This window comes from Dermochelys coriacea, chromosome 26, assembly GCF_009764565.3.
Source record: "Dermochelys coriacea isolate rDerCor1 chromosome 26, rDerCor1.pri.v4, whole genome shotgun sequence".
Classification (NCBI taxonomy): domain Eukaryota; kingdom Metazoa; phylum Chordata; order Testudines; family Dermochelyidae; genus Dermochelys; species Dermochelys coriacea.
In genome coordinates this window covers 8,000,735-8,024,196 of record NC_050093.1, presented here as the reverse complement: position 1 = coordinate 8,024,196, position 23,462 = coordinate 8,000,735, and the positions used below count along the sequence as shown (strand labels likewise).

General features: G+C 40.2%; 1 protein-coding gene across 1 annotated transcript in view; it reads right to left on the bottom strand.

Annotated features, from left to right (window-relative positions):
* The window catches only part of PPP2R2A (protein phosphatase 2 regulatory subunit Balpha), a 67,500-nt gene that overhangs the window by 23,288 nt on the left and 20,750 nt on the right, over positions 1 to 23,462 (bottom strand).

The window sequence follows — 23,462 nt, the reverse complement described above, 5'->3', positions numbered from 1 at the left end:
GTTTTACTAGGGTGGACATGCTCAAACATCAGCATCTGAGGAACGCAAGGAAGCAACCACAACAACTACACTCAAGTTAAGATCTTAAATTCAATGACGGTCCTTTTTAAAAAAAAAAAAAAAAAAAAAAAAGAGGAATTACTGTTCTCAGATTACTTCCTCATCAGATTTAGACTTGGTTTTTACCTGCTAAAATTATTTACTAACTTTTTTTTTCCCCCCTTCCAGAATGCTATATAAATTGGGCAAGTTTCATAATTCTATATACTGAGTACATCTCTGCCAATCATCCCTTTAAGAATGGAATTTAGCCTACAATATGTACATAACTGGTCTTGCAAGAGAGGCAATGTCAAATGTAGGATGAAAATTCAGCCCATACCCAACAATGTATATTAATTCCTAGCACACATATAAATACACATATGTTTGTTTTCATCTGAGTTATATCTTTCCCTTGCAGAAATTAAAACTAAGCATAAATATTTTGAATGTTGTGCGTGGATTCCTTTAGACTTCCTGAATCCTACACGACACAAGATTAAATTAATTTTTGGATTTAAAACATTCAGAATTTAAGATGTTTCAAGTTTAACCTTTAAACTTGCCACCCCTGATCCAACTCAACCAAGCACCAAAAGCATTTTCATTCTAAAAAGAAACTGAGTACTTGTGGCACCTCAGAGACTAACCAATTTATTTGAGCATGAGCAGTGAGCTGTAGCTCACGGAAGCTTAGGCTCAAATAAATTGGTTAGTCTCTAAGGTGCCACAAGTACTCCTTTTCTTTTGCGAATACAGACTAACACAGCTGCTACTGTGAAATTTTCATTCTAGTTACTTTTTAATACACAATACACTACAGACAGTGTCAGCAAAGATACAAAGGGAAAAAAATAAATACCCAGCAAAAGTATGCATTTTTCCTGGAGAGGAACAAACCCAGACTATTTTCTTCAAAAGCAAAGGAGTAAGTACACGAGGGAATCAAAACTTGCACTTCAGTGTAGAAATAGATATGTTTACCAGGTTATAAAACACTTCCTTCCATGAAACCACAATATTTATATTCTCCATTAATTAGAAGAGATATATTTCAGTTTATTCTGGGAATAATATCTTCAATACATAATATTTAAATTTGCAGACACTTTCCATTTCATCATGGAGCAACAAATATAAGACTTTCTGGCAGAAAAAAGTACCCAAGTTATTTTCAGGCAGAAAATATCTTTTCTTCTTTTTTACTTGTGTAATGGAGATGAACAATGTACTGCACAACTTTTGTTATGGTGGTTGCTGCCTGATTTTTTCTGCTTTCTTGTTTTACCTTTTGGAGCTCTGAGGAGCTACCTTGCATACTGAATGCTACTGAGCAAAACGTTCCATGTTTATCTTAACGTTCACAGATTTCTGCAGAGAGGAATCCATGTTATGAGAACAGAAACCAGACACCAAAAGTACCTGGCCTCTCTCATTTAAAGGAAGACAGGAAATTTCGTGTCCTTTCACTGTGATTTTGAAGGGAGACATTTTTCAAATAGCTAAGGTGGATCTTATGCAAAATCATTCTGATGTTATTCCAAGAAGACGCGTGGTGCCCTTTGTGGGCATTACCAAAATATCCTCTTTTCTATTTACTGCAATATACAGCAATTATAAGCATAGACTACCGTCTCAAAATTGTGCAGTGCCAAGACAGCTTAAACATGCAGGCAAAACTGAGCTGCAAAATCCCCAAATATCAAGGAAAAAGATGCAAAGTCAGACTTCTGGCATGTATGGGAGGATGTTCAACACACAGCTCAGTTCTGCTCTCCGATATGCAGTGTTCATTGCCGCATATTAGAGAACTGAAAATACAGAGATGATGAAATTTCTCACTAAACATGATCCTAAAGTTAAATATGTAGATGTGAAGTAAGCTTCTTTCTAAATACACTACCACCAAAACCTAAGTTTATCCTTCATAAATTGATTCCCCTCCCCCACCTTTAAAAGTAACAATATCCATTCATTCCTACTCAGTGCTGGCTAAACCGATTTTGTCTCTCACTAAGGCTGATGTTTGAGATTACTTTTTAAAAAATTTCAGAATATTTATATAAACAAACAATAGTATGGGTGTTCAATGTACACCTTTCACAAGTTAGACTGTAAGGGGCAGAGACAGTCTTTTTATTTTGTGTTTGTACAGCACCTAGCATTCTGATACATGAGCGGGGCTCGAAGGCACAAATGGCAATACAAATAAATAATAACGAGGATGAGGAGTAGACGTAGGAGCCAGGAGTTCCCAAGTTCAAATCCTGACTCCCTCTGTTATCTTGGGTGAGTAAATTTAAAAACCTCTATTTCCCCATCTGTAAAACAGGGACATACTACTTACTGCATAGGATTGTTTTGAGGGTTAGTTAATGTAAAGCACTTGCCAGTCTAAGAAAGCTATATGATCCAATAAGCAATATTAAAGGAAAAGCCTTTTTATCAGATAAAAGCCTTGGCACCTCATTCCAAGTCAAAATGGATATTGTGTGGGTTCAAAAAACATTGAATACTAACCAATGTACTTTGATACATACTTTATACTTTAAATACTTTAAAAAGCATTCCGGAAATGAGCTGTCAGTATTTGCATTGACAACTGAGCTAACCATGGTGAGGAGGAGACAATTTTGCTAATAAACCGCAATAGCACCTGCAAGTTTGAAAGGTAAAAATTGGCTTTAGAACCTGACTGCAGAGGACATGGGTAAAGCTTTCACCGTACTTATTTGGCCAGGAAAAAGCACGCTTTGAAAATATTACATATTCACACCAAAATACATATTTTTGCAAGCCAAAATGTGTGTTTATAGGAATGACCAGAACAGCAAGTCAAGTCCATCAATGCACATTTGATGCATTTCATGACAAATTATTTTGCAGAACTGCCATTCAAAAATGGAAAAGAATAAAGACCCGACGTTTAAAGCCTTACAATCGTGATATACAGCCTCAAAAGTCAGGAAATTCTAAGTTAGGAGATTGTAATTGAATTTCCTGAGGTTTGTGGTCCAACTATTTTCCTTGAACATGCTTTGTCTGAAATGTATTCAGAGAAGCTTCTTATGGTCTTTGCTCATGAAGGTAAACCAATTACCTGTTTTTCCACCACAGTTTTACGTTCTGTGCATATATTTATAATTTTAAGCCCAGAAATCACCTCCTAAACGCATCCAGTAGCCTGTAGGTGGTCTCCCAGTCTAAATATCATCTCTCACCTTGCTTTCTGTTCCTAGTACCTTACGGGTTTGTGTGTATGTGTGAGCGTCCGATTAGCGGCCAGCAGGCTGACACAGCTCCTGTTTTGTTTACAGCATCAGCTGCATGAACCTCCATCAGTGAAACAAGTTTCATCCCCACGCCCTCCAAGAAAAGACAGCATGCTCTTCTGAAGGTGACAAGACATTCAAAGTCTGAATGCTGCATCTACTTGTGTTTTATTTTTCTGGTATCCAGAAAACAGATATTTTAAACAGCTTGGATCAATTTAGTTTTAAATTAAAAAAAAAAAAGTTCTTTATTTGCAATTACACCAGAAAATTAGCAACTCCTTTACGTCCGTAAAACTCACATTTAAAAAAAAAAAAAAAAAAAAGTAAAAATGAATCTAAGGAACCTGTCTCTTACAAGGCAAGCTTGAGCTATTCATTCTCAAAGGTCAAAACACAAGTAATCAAAAAAAGGCTTTCCTATTAGCCTGAAAATAGTGCTGAGCCTGCACATTTATATAAAGTAAGTACTGAAAGCAAAGCAATTATCAAGCATTTTAAATCAAGTAACTCACCGTTAAGAATACTGTGTTCCCATACCTTGGTCAAAGAAAGAGGCAGACATCAAAGCACTGGTGTTAGACTGGGCGGATTTAATAGTGTTTGAGAATTGACAGGGGAAGCATTTCATCTTCCGCAGTGCACTAATTTGCTTGTGTATTTTCATCTGCGTTAACACCCTTGTTCCCAAATAAAACGAACGCTAGTCTTTTCTTTCAAATGGTAACTAAAATCCCAGTGACAATTGCAAGGCAGGATTATTTTAGTCCTTCAGTGCAGCAATGGGAAACAGAGCATCTATAGAACGCGCTGCTTTCTCTTGCCTCCTCCCTTTTGTGTATGTTGTTTTCGATACAGTCTCTAGGTGGAGGTCTTGGAAACTCTCAGGGCTGCTTTCACCACTGCCCAAGAGCTTCCAAATGATAGGCCAACAGTACAGAGGAGGAAAATCTATGAGGGAGAAGCAGCAAACCTATTGATGCTCTAGTAAGTCTGCATCACAACAGACGTTCAAAAATATACAGCATTCTCTATTTTACTGCAGAATGCTCCCCTTCACCCTCAAGCACCACTGTCCAAAGAGATACAATGAAAAACAGCCACCTACAACTGCACATATTTGACACACCTTAGCAAACAGTTAACTCAAAAAGAAAAGGAGTACTTGTGGCACCTTAGAGACTAACAAATTTATTTGAGCATAAGCTTTCGTGAGCTACAGCTCACTTCATCAGATGCAAGAGTTAACTCAGTCAGTCTCCTGACAGACCTGCAGAAAGTCACAGAATGAATGTGCAATGCACCTCTCTTAGGAGACCACTTATTCTCTGTGTTTTTTTTTATTTTAATTAATTTATTTTTTTAAAACTCTAGGTGTCTTGCGATTTCTTTCACACTAAAGCCTTGTCTACACTACCAGGGTAAGTCAACCTAAGTTACGTTACTCCAGCGACATTAGTCGATGTAGCTTGGGTCAACTTACTGCAGTACCTACACCGCGTTGTGTCCATGGGAGACACTCCTATCAACTTGCCTTACTCCTCTTGTTCTGGTGGAATACCGGAGAGCGCTCTGATCTCCATTAAGTGTAAACATGGCCTAAGAAGCAGTATTCTGACATTTCAAGGGACCAAGAATTTAATTACAGTGGTGCAGTATCACGAGCAGGCAAGAGGAAGACACTATTCTGATAAAGGCTAAACAGCAGAGATATTACCTTGGTTCTTACATGGCCCTCATTGCTATGGTAGCTGTGCACTTGCATTAATGAATTTATTCTCATCCCACCCCACCCCACTAAGGAAAGGAAGTACAATCACTGTTTTAGAGACAGGAAAAATGTAGCACAGACAAATGAAGCGACTTGCCCAAGATCCCACAGGAACTGAAGCCAATTCTCCTGCATCCCAGTCCAGTGCGTTAACTGCAAGGCTACTTACTCGTCCTTAGATATGGGAAATCATCCAACTTCAAATCAGCAGAGCTGAGAAAAAAAAATTCTTTTCCTGAAAAGCCTTCCCCATCCCAACTCTTTCATATCTACCTTGATCTGTTACAGTACTTTTACTCCCTACAGACACCCCCCGCCACTCACATTATAATTATAATGTGAATTTTAATTTAACAACTTCATGGTGATAATCTTATTCATGTCCACTGAATTAGGATATTAAATTAATACACTAAAACAACTCTAACAGGATTATTAGGGGCCCTTATCAAAGATCGTTATGCTAAGCTACAGCTCTTGTACTGTAATGCTGATGTTTAGAAAAAAATTGCTTATTCACTAAATTATATTCAATTGCTTATTCACATGAAATGTAATCTAGGAAGAATAACCTCATTCTACTACTAATACGCTTACTGCTTTGTACGTATGACTGCAAATAATGGATACAGTCAATTTAGGTACGTCGTTAGGAATGTAATATATTTACAGTTGATTTTCAGAGTTCTGTTCAAATAAAGCTGGGCAGCCAATTGCAACACATATCTGAATAAATAAATCAATTCATCTAGTACAGGCAACTCCTAAGCTACAACAGCACAAGACTCCTTGCAGGTACATTTTTAGAAACTAGAATTGTCTGCCTAATCCTGGATCAGAAGTGAAAAGCAGGTTTGATAGATTCCAAACTGATAAAGGTCTTTCAGCAAAGGACAGTCAAACGTACATCACCAGGTTGGTCCCCTGCAGCAGTTGTCATGGAAAGGATAGACTCTTCCAAGGCACCTAAACTTCCTGCTCATTCGTCCCACCATAGTTTAAGTAGAGTTCTCCCAAATCTAAAAAGGAAACAAAAGTGACCTGATCTATCTTGCTTATTAACGTGTCATGGGATTGTCGGTTACTTTTATTGTTGGTTTTTTAAAATCAGGCAGGAAGTATCTATTTAATTTCTACACTAGACATATAAAAGCTATTATATCTGCAAAGAGGCAGATCTAGAGAGCAGGCAAGAAAAACCTCTACATCCAACTTTGGACCTTTTTTAATTGACTGAAGAAGGGACTTCCCATCTTTTCCTTCTTTCTTCCCCATACTCCATTTTCTACCCATTTTTCCTCTTTCCAAAAGGATAAAAAAGGAGGATAAAAAAAATTACTATTGGGGCCAGAACTTTCTATAGTCAGGTCCATGATACTGACAACGTACGTGACTAAACAGAATAATCAAGTAACAGCTTGAAGGTCTGTTATTTGTAGGCACAGAGAAACTGTCATAATCAATCAGAACAGGAAGAAATACTGTAACTATTCAAGTCAATAGCAAAACTCCCATCATCTCTAGAGCTAGGATTTCATCTCAAAGGTCCATGCACAATACGCTGTTTTTAGTGGCCGTACCAGATACTACAGAGGAAGAGGCCAAAGTATCTGTAGTGCACAGACATGAAATAACTTTCCCATAGAGAAGTTTTTCCTCTAACCATCATCAGACAGGCTTATTCCAAAGTGGGAGAATTTGCATGGGTATTGACAAAAATTTGCTAAGCGTATAAATACCTATTTCTTTTATTAATTTTACTAGGCCTCAAGTTATATCTTGAGACAGTGAACTCCAGAGGTTATGAAGTATTTAAAATTGCATTTCCTTTCAATTTAGATTTGTCACCTTTCAGTTTAACTGAAGGTAGCTTTATTCTTGTTATAAGGGAAAACAGCCACACCCCAATTCTGTATACTACCATCGTGTTTCCTCTCGTTTGTGTCTTCTCAACACTAATTGGGGTCAGTCTGTCCCGTCTCATATCTTCTCATGTGTATCATCAATTTCACTGCCTGTTTCTGCTATATCCTTTCTGAGACGGGGTGACCAGAACTGAACACAATATTCCAGGGAAAGGCATACCACTGCATTGTATCATCATTATAATATTTGCAGTATTGGTTTCTTTATACAGCCTAACATTTGGCTTATTTATTTTTTGACACCCACTCCAGAAATTTACATTGAGTTGCCTGGCCCTCTCCACCCCCTGCCCTCACCCCGAGTCGTTAGTTAATATCAGAACCCAGCAACAAATGCATCACCTCACAAATTTCAACACTAAATTTCATTAGTCACTGTGGTACCCTCTGAAGCTCCCCACAGTCTTCTTTAGTCATAGCTAACCTAGACTATTTTGTTTCCTCTAACCTTTGTCATATCACTGTTCACTTTTTGCCAGTTCACCTGAGCTATTTAACATTGACCGTAGGACTACTGGCATTAGATATACACGTTGTACACCACTTTAAAGATGGAAAAAACCACATTTCTGTGCAGCACTCTTCAGTAGCCCCAGCTGGGTGGGATACATTAGATCTTAAAATCTCATCATTCCGATTATAGTCTTGATTTTCGGAGGCTGGATGCTCAGCACTTTTTGAAAAATCAGGCACCTTAAAAGCATCACAATTTGGATACACAAAAATAGAAGCACCTAAAATACGAGTCCCTTTTGAAAACACTGGCCCTCCATTTTTTTTCTTAGCATTATTATATGACTGATATCTCAAGAACAGCTGAAAACAAACCAGCACTTTATGCCAACCCATCTTGGAATCACATCTTTTGAATGGTATAAAATGCTTATGTTCACCTTCAGTGGTTCATAAGATTTTGAGGACTAAAACTACGTCGGAATCATAGTGGAAGAATTAAAACAAGATGGTTATCAGGATGCTATATTAAGGTTCAATATCATGCAACTTGCCAGGACTACTCGTACCTTTGTTGGCTCAGTACAAACATTTTAATGATGTTACCAAACGCTGGTCCTGAACCAGTGAATTGAAGGCAAAAAATTCAATTCCTACTACCAAATGAAAGACAGGCTTTTTTTTTTTGGCACATGCCAGGGACAGCTGGGAGAGGGACAGCCCATGTTACTGCTTAACCAATGAGAAGTATCATCTATAGGAGAATGCCACCCAGTGTGCCAACCTAAATGAAAGAGTGAATCAACCCAAATACATTGCACAGCAGCATAAAGTATCACTGAAATAAACCAAGCCAACGATCTTAAACAAGTATCTTAAAATGCCCTACAGAATTGCGGCTGGAGTTTCCTGCTAACTGACCCTAAAGCATTGCCATATCCTAACAGAATGCAGTCTGCTCTGTGTCAGGAGTCCTATAAGCCTTCCAATAGCTATCCCAACTAAAGTAGATGCAAGCTATAACTTTTTATTAAAAAAAAAAAAAAAAAAAAAAAAAAAAGAGTGAGAGTGGGAATATACAGGATCTTCATTCTGAAAAGCTGCTGTTAGCTCACTACGCCTCTCATCACTGACAAATCTTCTCCACTTTACTTTTAGAGTTCTAACAAAAAATCAAACACTATCTTGGGGTCAAGAAGAAAACTAATCTTCACTATGAGGATGAATTCTGCTGTAGTTCCAAAATTTTCTAGGTAAACATAAAGATAGAGACAATGACTGCAGGTCTCCTAGCTAAAACCAGCAATCAAACAATGCTCCTTTCCTTTTACAACAAGGAAAAAAAAGTTATGTATGAAAAGATGTTTTGATCATTGATGCAATATGTTTAGGCTCCACTGTGGGAAGATACGACACACTGGAAGCTTTAAAAAAAAAAAAAATCTTATTGCTAAACAGATAAATCACCCCCAACAGCAAGGTGGTGCAATGAAAAATAGTCACTCAGTATTTGCAGAAAAGCATGTCTCTTTATTGTCTCTCAAGTTGGGCTCCCAAAAATAGCCAGTCACTTTCAGAAGTCTTGATCACTGTATACGTTTACTATACTGATTTCATGCTACTCTGAGAAATCCACTTCCAAACAGAATAGTGATGAGAGGTTTAGTGTTCTACAGCACAGAAATATTATTAATAAAAAGGAGCCGTATCAAATTAACCACAATCGGATTTCCCAGTAGTCTCAAACTTGCACAGGTTGGTGTGTGTGGGCAGAGCATATCACATTCAGAACTATCAGTATTTAAAACAAATCTGAATGGAACCAACTCGCCTTGAAAAGTTTCTTCCCGGCTCCTCAATTACATTGAAAGGATAGGCACTGAATTTGGGACGTTAGAAGGAATGGCTGGAACACAGATTAAAATAATAATCGGTGGGAAGAAAACCTACAGATCTGTACGGCAGCATGAGTACCTTTCTGTCAAACGACAAGACTCAAGACTGCCCCCATATCAAACTGGTAATGTCTACTCATGAAGTTACCTGAAACATTTCAATGAAGGGACCATTATCAGCATTAACATGACTTATGGAGAAAAGATTTCAACCACTGCTGACTCTATTCGTCTCCCTCTTCAACCGTTCACGGAATATGCATGCAGTCTGCAATGAACCCTTCCAAAGTAAAGAACATCCAGAAGTTTAAGCAAGAATTTATTCCATTGGGGGAAGCATAAAGAAAGCTCTCATTTATTTTTTCTAGTAACAATGAAATTACACCAGACTTTGGCATATGGTGCTTGTATTAAGGGCAGGACAGCTAAACCAGAATCATCAGGTTTACAACTGTCCTTTGAAGCAAGAAGCCAAGCAAATACGTTAGTCCTCAAAAGAAGGTGGTGTATACCTGTTCATAGCATCTTGCCCTCGTCTGTAAATTTCACCCTAGATTCTCTTACTGGGAAACTGCATGAATACTTGCTTGTTGACAAGTGGAACGTGCTTAGGTCCATTCTGTTTTTTTTAACTAGAGTGCAAGGTCCATTGTAGAAAGGCAGCCATGTCAGGATTCAGGTGAAGCTGAGAAATGAGCCTGGGCCAGAAGAATTAATGACAGGCAAGTCAAACAGAAAGATAAAGTCTAGTAAGCAAAGCAGCTAAGATCACCCTTAGGGATGGCTGAATAAACATATCCCGGAGACCTTAGAGTTTTGCTCTGAACGAGTAACGGGTTTGAAATAGGAATCTCACTGCTGGTGACTGGTTAAGGGATCTTCCACACTTCTTGACACTGGCCTGAAAACTGAACAGTAGATAATTTGGCCCATGAGACAATGCAAGCAAGTCAGAGTGTCTAAAAGAGATTTTAGAAAGGAACAGCTCAGAACGGGTTAAAATACTGAAAACTTCATTAATTCAGATTAGTCTAATAAGCTGACTACTTTCATGCACTGATTTAATTCCACAAACTGAATCTGTGTGACTCATAAGATATTCTGTATTGAATCTGTAGTTCTAGTTTACAACTGTAATAGAACATTTATTTTTATCGTCAGAGGTTATATTTTAATCTACTATGAACTTCAGACAAGCTTTGCTTATAAAACATGCTTGGCAGGAAGAACATGTTACCTCGTCTACAGCAGTAAGGCAATCATGGCAGCTAACAGAATGCCTTTATCTCACCAGTCCAAAAGAAAGTTTCTGCACAAGATTTTAGAACCACTTTGGTCTCGCCAAGTGTGCATACACTCAGCAAGCAAATCAGTCAGTTTACACAAGTGGAGCAATCTGCTCACGTTTCTAACGATTCTGAACAAAGAATTGCAGTATTCCAAAATATTTTTGGAGCTATTTGTTGTTTATGCACATTCTCATGGACCTTAAATACCAATTCTGGAATTTCTAGGTTTTATGACAATTGTCTTCCAAAGGAGAATAAGGAAGCGTTATTTACCTGTTCACATAACACAAAAACCAGGGGTCACCCAATGAAATTAATAGGTATCAGGTTTAAACAAACAAAGGAAATACTTCTTCACACAATGCAGAATCACCCTTAGGAACTCATTACTAGGGGATGTTGTGGAGGCTAAAACTATAAATTGGGTTCAAAAGTGAATCATAAGTTAATGGAGAAAAAGTCTATCCTCCACAATGGCTATTAGCCAAGATGTTCAGGGATGCAACCCCATGCTCTGGGAATCTCGAAGCCTTTGACTGCCAGGTGCCGGGACTGGACTACAGGAGATGGATCACTTGATAATTCCCCTATTTTGTTTATTCCCTTTGAAGCATCTGGCATTGGCCACTGTCAGAAGACAGGATACTGGGCTAGACAGACCATTGATCTGACCTAATATGCCTTTTCTTATGTTCTTATAAAATGGAAATAGAAAATTCAAAGGGCTGATGAGGATACCATCTCTGAGGTTCGTTAGCGGCCTGTGTCCTGTCTATAATTAACTCTTATTATGAACAAATAAAGAATAATTCTCAATCACATTCCTTCACAGTAACTCAGCGAACCATCTGGAATGAGAGATGTCCAGAAAACCCATTACTCTTTTGATCGTATTCCTATGCAAGCCACAACAGCAGAACTACCAAAGCATTTGTCAGATCACCGATATACAGGAGCTCTATAGAAAAAGCAGTCTGTAAAACACCTGCCTTGCAGGCCCCGTAGTATAAGATACACAAATAATAAACAGCCAAATGCAAGTATGCAGAGAAGTACAGACGGGTACCGTGTAAAACTTCTATGGAGAAGCTGTCTGCCCACAAGGTTGACACTCTCCTGGCAAAACGGACTTTGAAGGACGTGGAAAAATTGAAAAGAGTCCAGCGGAGGGCAACAAAAATGATTAGGGGGCTGGAGCACATGACTTACGAGGAGAGGCTGAGGGAACTGGGGTTATTTAGTCTGCAGAAGAGAAGAGCGAGGGGGGGATTTGATAGCAGCCTTCAACTACCCGAAGGGGGTTCCAAACAAGATGGATCTAGAGTGTTCTCAGTGGTGCCAGATGACAGAACAAGGAGTAATAGTCTCAAGTTGCAGTGGGGAGGTTTAGGTTGGATATTAGGAGCGTGGTAAAGCATTGGAATGGGTTACCTAGAGAGGTGGTGGAGTCTCCTACCTTCGAGGTTTTTAAGGTCAGGCTTGACAAAGCTCTGGCTGGGATCATTTAGTTGGGGATTGGTCCTGCTTTGAGCAGGGGTTGGACTAGATGACCTCCTGAAGTCCCTTCCAACCCTGATATTCTATGAAAAGTCCTCGTACTGTATGAGGCTACAAAACAGATGCAGCTTCCTGTGAGACCCCTTGCAATAGTAGCTGACGACAGAAAATTGTGTATAGGCACCAAGTGGCATTCTTAGCTGGATTTTCTCTTCTTTCTAATAAGCCTTTTGTATTGCAATGATGTGCCTCCTTATCATGGAAAAGATCTTATAAAACACAGAGGAATCAAAAGTGGGAAAATGTCGTTAGAGTTGCATTGAAATTTGAAGTAACTTCACAAAAAAATTAAAATACGGTTACGAAATTACACTGTATACCCTGCAAGTTTGAGCCATCCCACTGATACTTCATTGTTTATAAAAAGAAAAGGAGTTCATGTGGCACCTTAGAGACTAACCAATTTATTAGAGCATAAGCTTTCGTGAGCTACAGCTCACTTCATCGCATCCGATGAAGTGAGCTGTAGCTCACGAAAGCTTATGCTCTAATAAATTTGTTAGTCTAAGGTGTCACAAGTCCTCCTTTTCTTTTTGCGAATACAGACTAAAACGGCTGCTACTCTGAAACCTTTCATTGTTTATGTGCATGTATTTTGCATTTATACAGAGTCCTTAATACACTAAGTATTTAATACAAATATCATAAAATGGATTACAGAGCACTAATCCTAAAAGCCAACAGAAAAGATTTAGGAAGAGTGAATCACCATGATGCGAGGAACAGAGTTCCCAACACATGGGACAACACAACTGAAACCGTGACACCCAAGCACAGACAGTCAGTGGGAATAAAGAGACCAGGACTAGAAGAGCACAGAAAGCGGGCACGGGACAGGAAAGAAGTATAAACCAACTCAGAGAGGTATGACGACAAGTTTTTAATCTCTGGAAGGCAATTATAATTTAGATTAAGAAACTGATAGGTAACAAGGTTCACTGGTGGTGGGTAAGAGAAAGGATATAAAAATCCCTCCCTTTCTCATCCTCATCCCTAATATTGTCCCCCCCCCCCCTTTTAAGTGCAGTGATTTTGTAACTGAGGGTTACAACTAACTGTCTTATTACTGAAAACACTTCTCTCCTTTGTTAGTCTCTAAGGTGCCACAAGTCATCCTTTTCTCTTTTCTCTCCTCCTCTCCATCTTCTTAGGTTTCAGGCACTCTCTTCTCTGGGTTCTACACTCGGCAGCTGAACCAAACCCAGCACTTGTGGCAGCAACACCGTCTAGAACCAGGCAACCCTACTTTCAGTTTCCACTATGCGAGTCTTTCCAGAACTATCTTTTAAACTGAGGTCCGTCCTGTCTGCAATAAGAGGGCATTAAAGATTGCCTAGCTCTTTTCTTGGTAAGAGAAGGAGACTTGTGCCTCAGTATTCCCAGGCCAAAATTTCCACCCTCCCCACTGCTGAACATGTGAGAACCAGCTGGCTGCAGCCCACCCATAGGAGCCCATCTTGCAGTAGTGCTGTACACACACATATATGTGAAAACACTCTGGAATGAAAATTAGAATCTATACAAATTATACTGCTTAGTTTTATATTGCTGACCCTGCTAGTGTAGCCAGGCTACTAGGCAAAGCCAGATACGTGATCCAGGCGAAAGAGGATTATGCTGGTTTCTCTGGCTTTGAATGAATCTGCAAGTGTGCACACATGGAGAGAAATATTCCAGAAGAACTTCCATGACCCCCCCAGAGTTCAAAATCTTTAGTCCCATGAAGTTCAGAGTAAAGCTTTGTGAAGACTAGTAAGAATTTTTCTCTTTTCCTATTGATTTTGAAAGCATGCCAGTCCTGTTTGGAGCAGCAGTACTTTTACAATAGTGTCAGTGTTTTTCTGTTCTGTTGAAAGACCCATTATGAGGTGCCAGTGTCCCAAAATAGCCTCTCTGCTAGATTCTTGAAGAGCACTGTTACACATCTGAATTGAACTGCATGATCATTCTGCTGGGATACACTCATTTTTCCTATTGAGCTTGTACTCAAGGATGAAGAGAGCCAATCTCTTGCTGATGTGGAATGTAGTTTTTAAACAAACCCCCAATCTCTATAACAAGCAAGGCCTTAATCCCCAAAAGTAATATGCGGGTCACCAGTCCCCCAAATAGAACTAAGGGAGCTGTGTCAGCGAAACAAGTACAATGAACTACTCGTAGGCTTTGACTACACACAAGCGTCACCATTGTAACTATTTCAGTGTAGGTAAAGGAGTAAAATCCCCCTAGTGAGGAAGCAGTTACACGAATACAAAAGGGCTTCTACTGGTATAGTCTATTCCCATGCAGAAAGGGAAATAAACTATGACAGTATAAAACACCTTTTTATTGATATAACCGCAACCACAACAGTTGTATCAGCGTAACTTTTTCGGTTTAAAAAGAAATAATCCTATCAGTTCAAAAACTGTCACCCAGGCCTATATGCTACGTGCATTTGATTTTTCCTTATTTCCTTCTCTCACTCATTCTCTTCCCATTTCCCCCTCCTGTTTCTTCTCTTCCTCTTCCTTTTGTTTGTTCTTTTGATGGGAAATAATTTCCCCCACACCAGAACAGAGGCGTCCCTACCTCCTATATGGGGATACCTTGTCTCATCCACCCTTTCTCCTTCAGCCTGCAAAGACCACAATCCTTAGACAGCTTGACTCTATTGGCCAAGAGACAAGTAGAACACAAAGGAACTGAGACAAACACTTAGGGAGAGCTACCAAAGACATCCTGGTAAGCAGCACTTACGTCAATCAGTACTCATTGAGCTAATGAGCCCTCCTGAATTGAGCACTGATGCAATGTGCTCAGTGAAATACAACAAACAAATGCAAAGACAGTGCCAGATCTGCAGAGTATACAGGCGAGAAGACAGATAACGGGAGACTCCAAATATGATGGCAAATGGAAATAAACAACTTTCAGAGCGTGTTAGTTAGCACATCTCAGGATTCTGGACCTCAAAGAATGGATCTTCAGGAGGAATATGAATGGGGAAGGCAGGCATGACACACTGGGATGGGGAGACATTTCCATTCAGAGGACAACATAGAAAGCTTAAGGCGGCCATGGACGTGTGTGGGAGAGAGAAAGGGGAGCGAGGGGGGGGGGGGGAATTAGAGGCTGGTACCCTTGGCAGATTGGAGAAAAGGCATTTTAGAAGACAACTGTCCTGCTTAAAAAAAATAAATAAAAAAAGAAAGAAAGAAAAAAAATCACTTGCTTGATCCAATGAGGAAACAACAGGCCAATAACGGGCCCTGTTTTATACAAGCCGATTTACTAGTTTGACATCTGTTTTAAAAAAATTTTGATGCATCAACTTCTGAGAGCTTGGGTAGCTTACCTGCCATTGATGTTATACCTCTCACTTCAATGTTCTATTTATTTGTTTTAGGAAAATAGAGTTAGTCTGAAATGGAAGGGCACTTCTTCAGACTTCCGAAATGGACTTTGGCCGGTAAAAGCCCTCAGTAGGGAGCTGTGATCCACCTTGCACAGGGTGCCGGAAGGAAGGCATCTACTTTCCCAGCTGAATCTAGAAAAGGGCGCAGAAGGCCTAAGAATATGGTGAAGAGCACAAGCTAGGGTTGACAGTAATACCATTGCTGAAACTATCCGCAGCCTTTTCAGAAGCAAATAGGAACAATAAAAGCTCAAAGCAGAGAGCTTGACAATGACTAGTACTGTAAAGGAAGTACATATTAGGATAGCTTTGAAATACCGATAAACTTATGACCTATTATTCCTGGGTAGTTCGGAGATAAATAAATAGGAGAATTAAACTCAGAACATTATTATTCAGTGGTTTCATAACCTCACGAGAACAGCTATTCCTGACAAGCCTCAGGACTGCAGAGAAAAAGTAACTACAGCGTAGCAAACCCCTATCCCCTCCCATTGAAGTGACGTGACAACGCCACTCCTAGCCATCTAGATTCTGGTTATGTGCAGTGCTATTTGTTCCTTCAAACAGCTTCACTAGGCTTGTAGCCCGTCAAGAGGCACAAATTCTGCTGGGGAACAGAGGCCACCCAGGTCCACAAAGGAATGCTCAAAAGGGGACAAATAATCAAGTACCTATATTGATGTAGATTTAAAAGTTAACAGTAACCTAGCTCTTCTATAGTGCTCTCCAGGAGTACACCTAAAAGCATTTTACAAAAAAAGTCAGTGTCATTATTATCATCATCATCCCCATTTTACATATGGGGAACTGAGGCACGGAAAGGTAAAGCGATGTGCTCAAGTTTAACTAGCAGGCTAGTGGCAGAGCTACGAATAGAACCAAGGCCTCCTAAACCCCAGTACGGTGCTCTATCCACTAGACAACCTCCCTTTCCCGGCAGAGTACTTCCCTGAACAGCTACGAATATTGAACTGACCAAGGTTTAATGGCAAAGCGAGAGTCACAAGTTCAATATTACAAACCTTTAAGCAGCAGGCAGAGTGAAGTGCTTGGAGGACAGCCAGTTGGCTACAGAGCAGCGGTTCTCAAACTGTGGGTCGGGACCCCAAAGTGAGTCAGGGGCCCGTTTTCATGGGGTCACCAGGAGTGGCATTAGATTTGCTGGGGCCCGGGCCCGAAGCCCAAGCCCCACCGCTCGGGGCCGAAGCCTGAGACCTTCAGTCCTGGGTGGCTGGGTTCAGGTTACAGGCCCCCTGCCCAGGGCTGAAGCCCTTGGGCTTTGGCCAGCTTGCCCACCTGGGGCGGTGAGCTCGGGCTTTGGCCCCCCTGCTTGGGTGGACTCAGGCTTCGGAACACCCTGGGGTGGTGTTGTGGTAATTTTTGTGGTCAGACAGGGGTCGTGGTGCAAGCCAGTTTGAGAAACACTGCTATAGAGCATTTTGCTTTCTGTGGTGCAAGTTCAAATCCAGTTACCACATAATCACTGAACATCAACATGATATAGCTGCTTGCTATTCTACATGAATTAAGTTTTGTGATCTCAGCCCAATACCCATCAACAAACCCAAACAAAATCTACCACCAATTTCCTCCTACTGTTAGCAATCAGGCAAGAAGCAAAGGATTTGAACTGGCCCATGGAGACAATCACCCTCTTAGCACAAGATGCAGCCTCCCCACTCATGTTGAGCAGTGCGGTGGAAGTTTGCTACTGCTTCGTCTGTGGACAAAGAGTAGACTTCTGTCACCCACACAGGCAAAAACGTGTTTATGAAAACGACTTCTCATGTCACGGAAACTCTGAGAAGCCTACCACCAAAAACTGTAATTTCTTGTTTCATAATATATGCCAAGCCTTTATACAAGACTTAATTGAAGACAGTGAGCACAGACGTTAAAAAAATTAGGCATTTTGCTCAATGAGAATATTAAAAACAGAGGCCTTCCACACTAGGGTTTTTATTACCGAACGGACAAAGTTGGTGAACTAGGTTTAATATTGTTTGGTTTGTTTTTATTCCTCGTCAAGCAAACCAGAGTGGTGGATTTAAAATGTCTAAACATGCCCTCTCTGCAAATTTATACAGCTCCTTAGTTTATACAGGATATTTACTAACAACCACTAATTAGATGTATTATTTCACCAAATATTTGCTCAAAACTGTTTTCTTTACATTAGAAACTACCATTTAAGTTGTAAATGTTTAATTTTCTACAGAGGACAGGAAAAGATTGGTTCTAATGCAAACAAGAGGACTCGATCAACTTATCTACCTTGAGCAAAGGGATGTGAAAATTCAACCCCCAAATCTCTTACAGAGAAACCTCAGACTTTTCCTCTAGCCCAGTGGTTCTCCAACTTTTGTATTGGTGACCCCTTTCCCAAGCAAGTCTCTGAGTGCGACCCCCCACAGCCTCCGCTTGTAAATTAAAAACACTTTTTAAACTTTTAACACTATTATAAATGCTGGAGGCCAAGTGGGGTTTGGGGTGGAGGGCGAACAGCTCACACCCCCACGTAATAACCTGGCAACCCTCTGAGGGGTCACGACCCCCAGTTTGAGAACCACGGTTCTAGCCTGTGTTTGCAACCTTATTATCAAGGCAAGCAAACCAACTAGTCAAGAGTGCATACACTCTACCATCTCCCTCATGCTTAAGGAACCCGTAAGACAGAGAGGATGAGGAGAATGGATTCTACGAGATGAGAGTACTTGGCAACTCTTGGTGGGGTGGGGGCGGAGACAAGAAACCCTATACCATGCCACTAAAGTCCCATCTCTACCTGCTTCAGAAAAAATTGAGAACCATGGTTCTCCTATGCATAACTCCTACACTCTGTACGGTATTGCCATCATTTGCTATGTACGAACATCGCCAGAGATGCAAGGCTGATTATTTTCAAGGAGATTGGGATTTATATCCATTTAAACTGAACATTCAATGCTTCCTACCATTTAAACGCAGAATTAATACCTTTAAAGTTTAATTTCAGGGAGTTAACCATTACTTTAATTAAAAACTACTACGTGGTCAGGGAAAGTTTCCAAACCTTTAATTGCTTTAAATTGTGAAACGCCTATGGAAATAATCCACATGTGTGCATATACTAATGAAGCTCCAGCAGCATTCATTTCCTATGACCACCATCCTGTGCGTCTGTCTGGACCGGACCTGTCACAGCGTTAGTATTTACCCTTTACACTGCTCACCAAGATAGGGGTTTCTGTTCTTTGGTTTCAACTTTCACACAATCTACTCATCATCAAAATGTTCCGTAAACTACCACATTACAAATCTAGGCTAAGTCTACACTGCGAATCTTACAGCAGCACGGCTCTGCTGTTCTAAGGTGAGCTGTGTGACTGCTCTTTTTCGCTGGGACAAATGAAACAGCTCCAACATACAGCAGCCGCTTCGTTGCAGAGACCATGGCTCCCACCAACCAAGCTTGTCCACACCAGCGTTTTTCGTCACTAAAACTTTTGCGATCAGGGGGGTGTTTTTTCACACCCGAGTTACAAAACTTTTCGTGACGCAAGTGCCAGTGTAGACAAAGCCCTAACCGTCTGGAAATGGGAAAACTAAAGGGTTGGGGCTTGTTGGTTGAAAAAGGCCTCTTCACAAGTGTTGTGGAAGACATTTCAGCTGTTTAAAAATAAACCCAAACCCCTAATTTTTTTTGAAGCCAAAACTGGGGTGGGTGGGTGGGTGGGTGTGATTTTATGTAAAGTACTAAAATCTCTCCTCCTAAATTAAAAAAACAAACCATAATTATAGTAAATGTATACAAGGTTATTCTCTCTAAAGCCAGATGCAAAGCTGTTTGGTTTCTGGACAGAAACCATTAACCCTCATCACCCTGATTAATTACCTTCTGTTTTAAACCTTGAGAAAGGACATTACTGCAATTCCTCTCAGAACAGATGCATAGGAAACCAATGAGCAATAGTTCCCTTTCCCCAACTCAGTGAAATACAGACAGTGAACTAGACTTCCCTTTACCCAACTAAGTGAAATATAGATCCCAGCAGTATTTTAATAGCCTATCAAAAACTGCAAACTACTGCACCTTCAAACAATACCCCTATTCTAGCCATTACTCAGTTGGATGAGCAATGCATGGAGAAGTAAAACTACACTACGAAGCAATAGGGCTGACTACATGTACAGAAGGAGAAAATGAAATTTCATTTTATGATAGATCCAAGTCCAATGAAGTACAGCCAAGACCACCAGAAAGGCAACGTTACTTGTAAACTGCTGTTTAAAACTAGTCCGTCACCTCTATGTTAGGGTACATCTTCACTACAAGTTCACTCAGGTTAGCCTAGCCTAGGCATGAGTAGCCACAATGCAACACCATATCCCAGTCTGTGCGTCCTCACTGATGCTTACTGTGTGTTGCTAGGACTTATGGGGGCATATCCCCTGGTTCTTTTTGCTGCTCTAAGCTCAGCTAGTCTATGATTCTTGTTCAGCGAATTATGGGAGAACTTGTACTTCCATCTGGCACTATGGGCAGGCTAGGAATAACACACAAATAAGAATCTAAGTTAAGCCTGCAGTGAAGACATACCTTTAGAACTAGGACGCTCGGGGATATCAAAGCAATGCCTCAACAATTAGAACCAGTTCTAAACCTGACAAGTATTCCTTTATCTCAGTCTCTACCAAAGAAACATTTACTCAACGGAGATCTTCTACCTTGAAATGGCAGCTCACCTCAGCCTATTCAAGGCTGGAAGACTGACAATTTCTCCTACTTAAGGGACTGCACTGGTGACAGCCTGCTAGAATACTATATATTGCAAGTATCTGGTATTTCCATCTGCATGAACTGCAACTTCCAAGAACGTTAGGTCTTTTAAATGGAGACGATCTCATAGAGGAGGAAGGCAGACTCCATTCTGGACTTTTACACCAGAGAAGTTTCATCAGCTCTGAGTGGAGGGTGTGAAAAGGTGGTCTAGCTGTAACCCTTGCTTTTAGCTCGGATACTTCCAATCCTTGCCAGGTCCTCTTAACCAGTTCTTAACTCGGGTATCCAGTTGAGTTCCTAAAACAAGTCCCCCTGTAGTTTACTGTCCTCCGGTAACTGGGTTTGCAGATTAGCCACATAGAAGGTTAGCAAAATTCTAATAATCTACTTCAACAAATAGATTTTCCCCAATTTCACTGCCTTATAAAGCACTGTAATATGCAGGCATTTTTAGGGAAATTAAAGAAAACTTATTTTAGACTTGCAAAGCTGGGAAACACAAGTGAAGGTCAAGTGCAAAAAAAATCATCTAATCTATAAAGCCTATACATATAATAAGCAACCTTCTGGTACAGTTGTTAAAGTTTACTTAGTATATATGCTCCACCTAAAGACATCCCCGAAATATGACAGGAAATGCCTGTTTGCCTTTCCTATTCACAGTAATTCAGTTCTATGGTTGATCGAAACAAAGGTCTTTCTACCCACATCACCTGTTCCCAGGACATTTGACATCAGTTTATTAATATCATACACATAAGAGATATAAATGGCAACAATCCAGACCTGTCCCTGTACCAGTCTTAAATAACCTTGGAAAGGCAGGTGACCACCACCACCACAAGTTATGAAACCACAATACTTATCCACAATTAGGACTATGCAATTACACTTCACAGCTCTTCTGTGAGCCCTTCATTTGCAGGAGCTATATTAAATATGTTGTCACAAAATAAAATGAAGTTACGCCATAGCATTTTCAATAGCTATCTCCAGAACCCCGGATGGGTGGCGAGGAGTGGATGGACACCTTTCCTCTAACGAACAGCAATCAGAGACAAATCTGACACACTGATATTTGTAATGCATCTAGCTGATCGATGCTAGTGCCAGAAGCGTGATTCAGTTTTCCAGCCATCGCACACCTCCTTTGTTGCAGGCTGCAAACCCAAGCAGCCTAATTGCATATTCAGAAGAAAAAAAAAATTTGTTTCCTTCCAGACACCACCACCTCAGATCTTAGTTTTGCACCTCCTTCCTTTCCATTGCATGGGAACTTCTCCCACTACTTAATGCTCCATGTTGTAATATCAGCAAGATCATGCAGAGCATTTCTGGTTTTTCTGGTAGCACTACACATTCAGAGTTTAGGTACGCCCTCAACTAATTTGTTCCCGAATACCAGATTTTAAAGCATATTTACAATTAGAAACATCATGGTGGAAACCCAACATGGAAAAAGTAACCCATGCTATATTCAAAACATTAAAACAACAGACTATCTTTCACAAGAAATAACTTGGTGCTACAGTACATTTTTCAATCAAAAGGTCTTAAGGATTTCTAGCATGTGGATTGAACACATACAGTACATCCTCAGAGTTACAAACACCTTGGGAATGGAGTCTGTTCGTAATTCTGAACAAAACCATATGGTGTTCTTTCAGAAGTTTACAACTGAACACTCTGTGTGTTGTGTGTGTGTGTGTGTGGTGTGTGTGTGTGTGTGTGTGTGTGTGTGTGTGTGTGTGTGTGTGTGTGTGTGTGTGTGTGTGTGTGTGTGTGTCCTGCTGCCTGATTCTGTACTTCCAGTTCCAAATGAGGTGTGGGGTCGTAACTCTGGTGCTCATAACTCTGAGATTTTACTGTATGTGCTAACAAAGTGTGTAAAAGAATAAATGACAGCATGCAAAATTTACACTTCTATAGGGAGAAAAATCAAAAGTCACTTTTCACATTGGGTCAAACAAGAAGCAGAGAGTCTGAACTTCACATGCGGCAGAATTCCAGAGACCATAAAACTTATTCTAGTACCCATCACTGCAAGCTTGTCTACATGGAGCAGCAAGGCACTTTACAGAGGTGTGATTTTTAAAGCCTCCTACCACACTGTACATTTATTGGTCTGTGTAGACTCTGCTGGTGCGAACTAAAAGTTCTCTAGTGAGCTTTAATCCAGTGCTGTATGTTAGAGCACATTAGGAAACTTTTAGTTTACACCCGCAGGGTCTACACGGACCTATCAATGCACAACAAATTAGCGAGCTGTAGAAATCACAACCCTGTAGCACACCTTGCTGCTCCACATAGACAAGCACTACAGCATCTGCATGTGTCACATAAGAAAATTTATAACAGCCCACAATGGGCAACAATACTAACCCTTGCTCAATCAGTTGTTCGTTCTCTCTCTCTCTCTCTCACACACACACACACACACACACACACAGAGCTCGGAATAGCAAGAAAAATGAAATTCTGGTCGCACTGAGTACCTTAGTGATGGAAGCCATAAGAACCTAGATGGAACTGCACAATTATTCTTTAAAACTCATAAGTAAAGTCCTGGCCAAAAAGATGGGGACTGCACTAGGCTCTGATAGATATCAAACTTGTGACCTAATTGGGGGTGAGATCTACAGTTGAAGGAACTTCCACAAACTTCCCTCGAGAGCACAAAATGTTCCTGCTAATGAAGTCATGCGCGTACTCTGTACATGTATTCTATACCTGGCCTGGATAGTGAGTCTATAGTGATTAAAAATGTTATTAGCATGGATTGTACAATACACTGTTTCGTTCAATTACTTTAATAATGCCAAGGAAGGATGTATATACGTTGCAAGCAGGCACAAATTCTACACAAATTGATTTAGAACAACATTTTAGAGAAACCGTCTTCAAGGGTTACTAAATTGCTTACAATTTAAATACATTTTGGGTAAATCACTGGTCATTTTTGTGCTCTCTACAATGACAAAGGGATCGTATTTAACTGCAGGGGAACAAAATGAACTTGAACAGTAGCTTAATTAGTGACATATGAACTCCTTTAAGGCTTGAATATTTTGCCACCATATGCAAAACATACCAGTT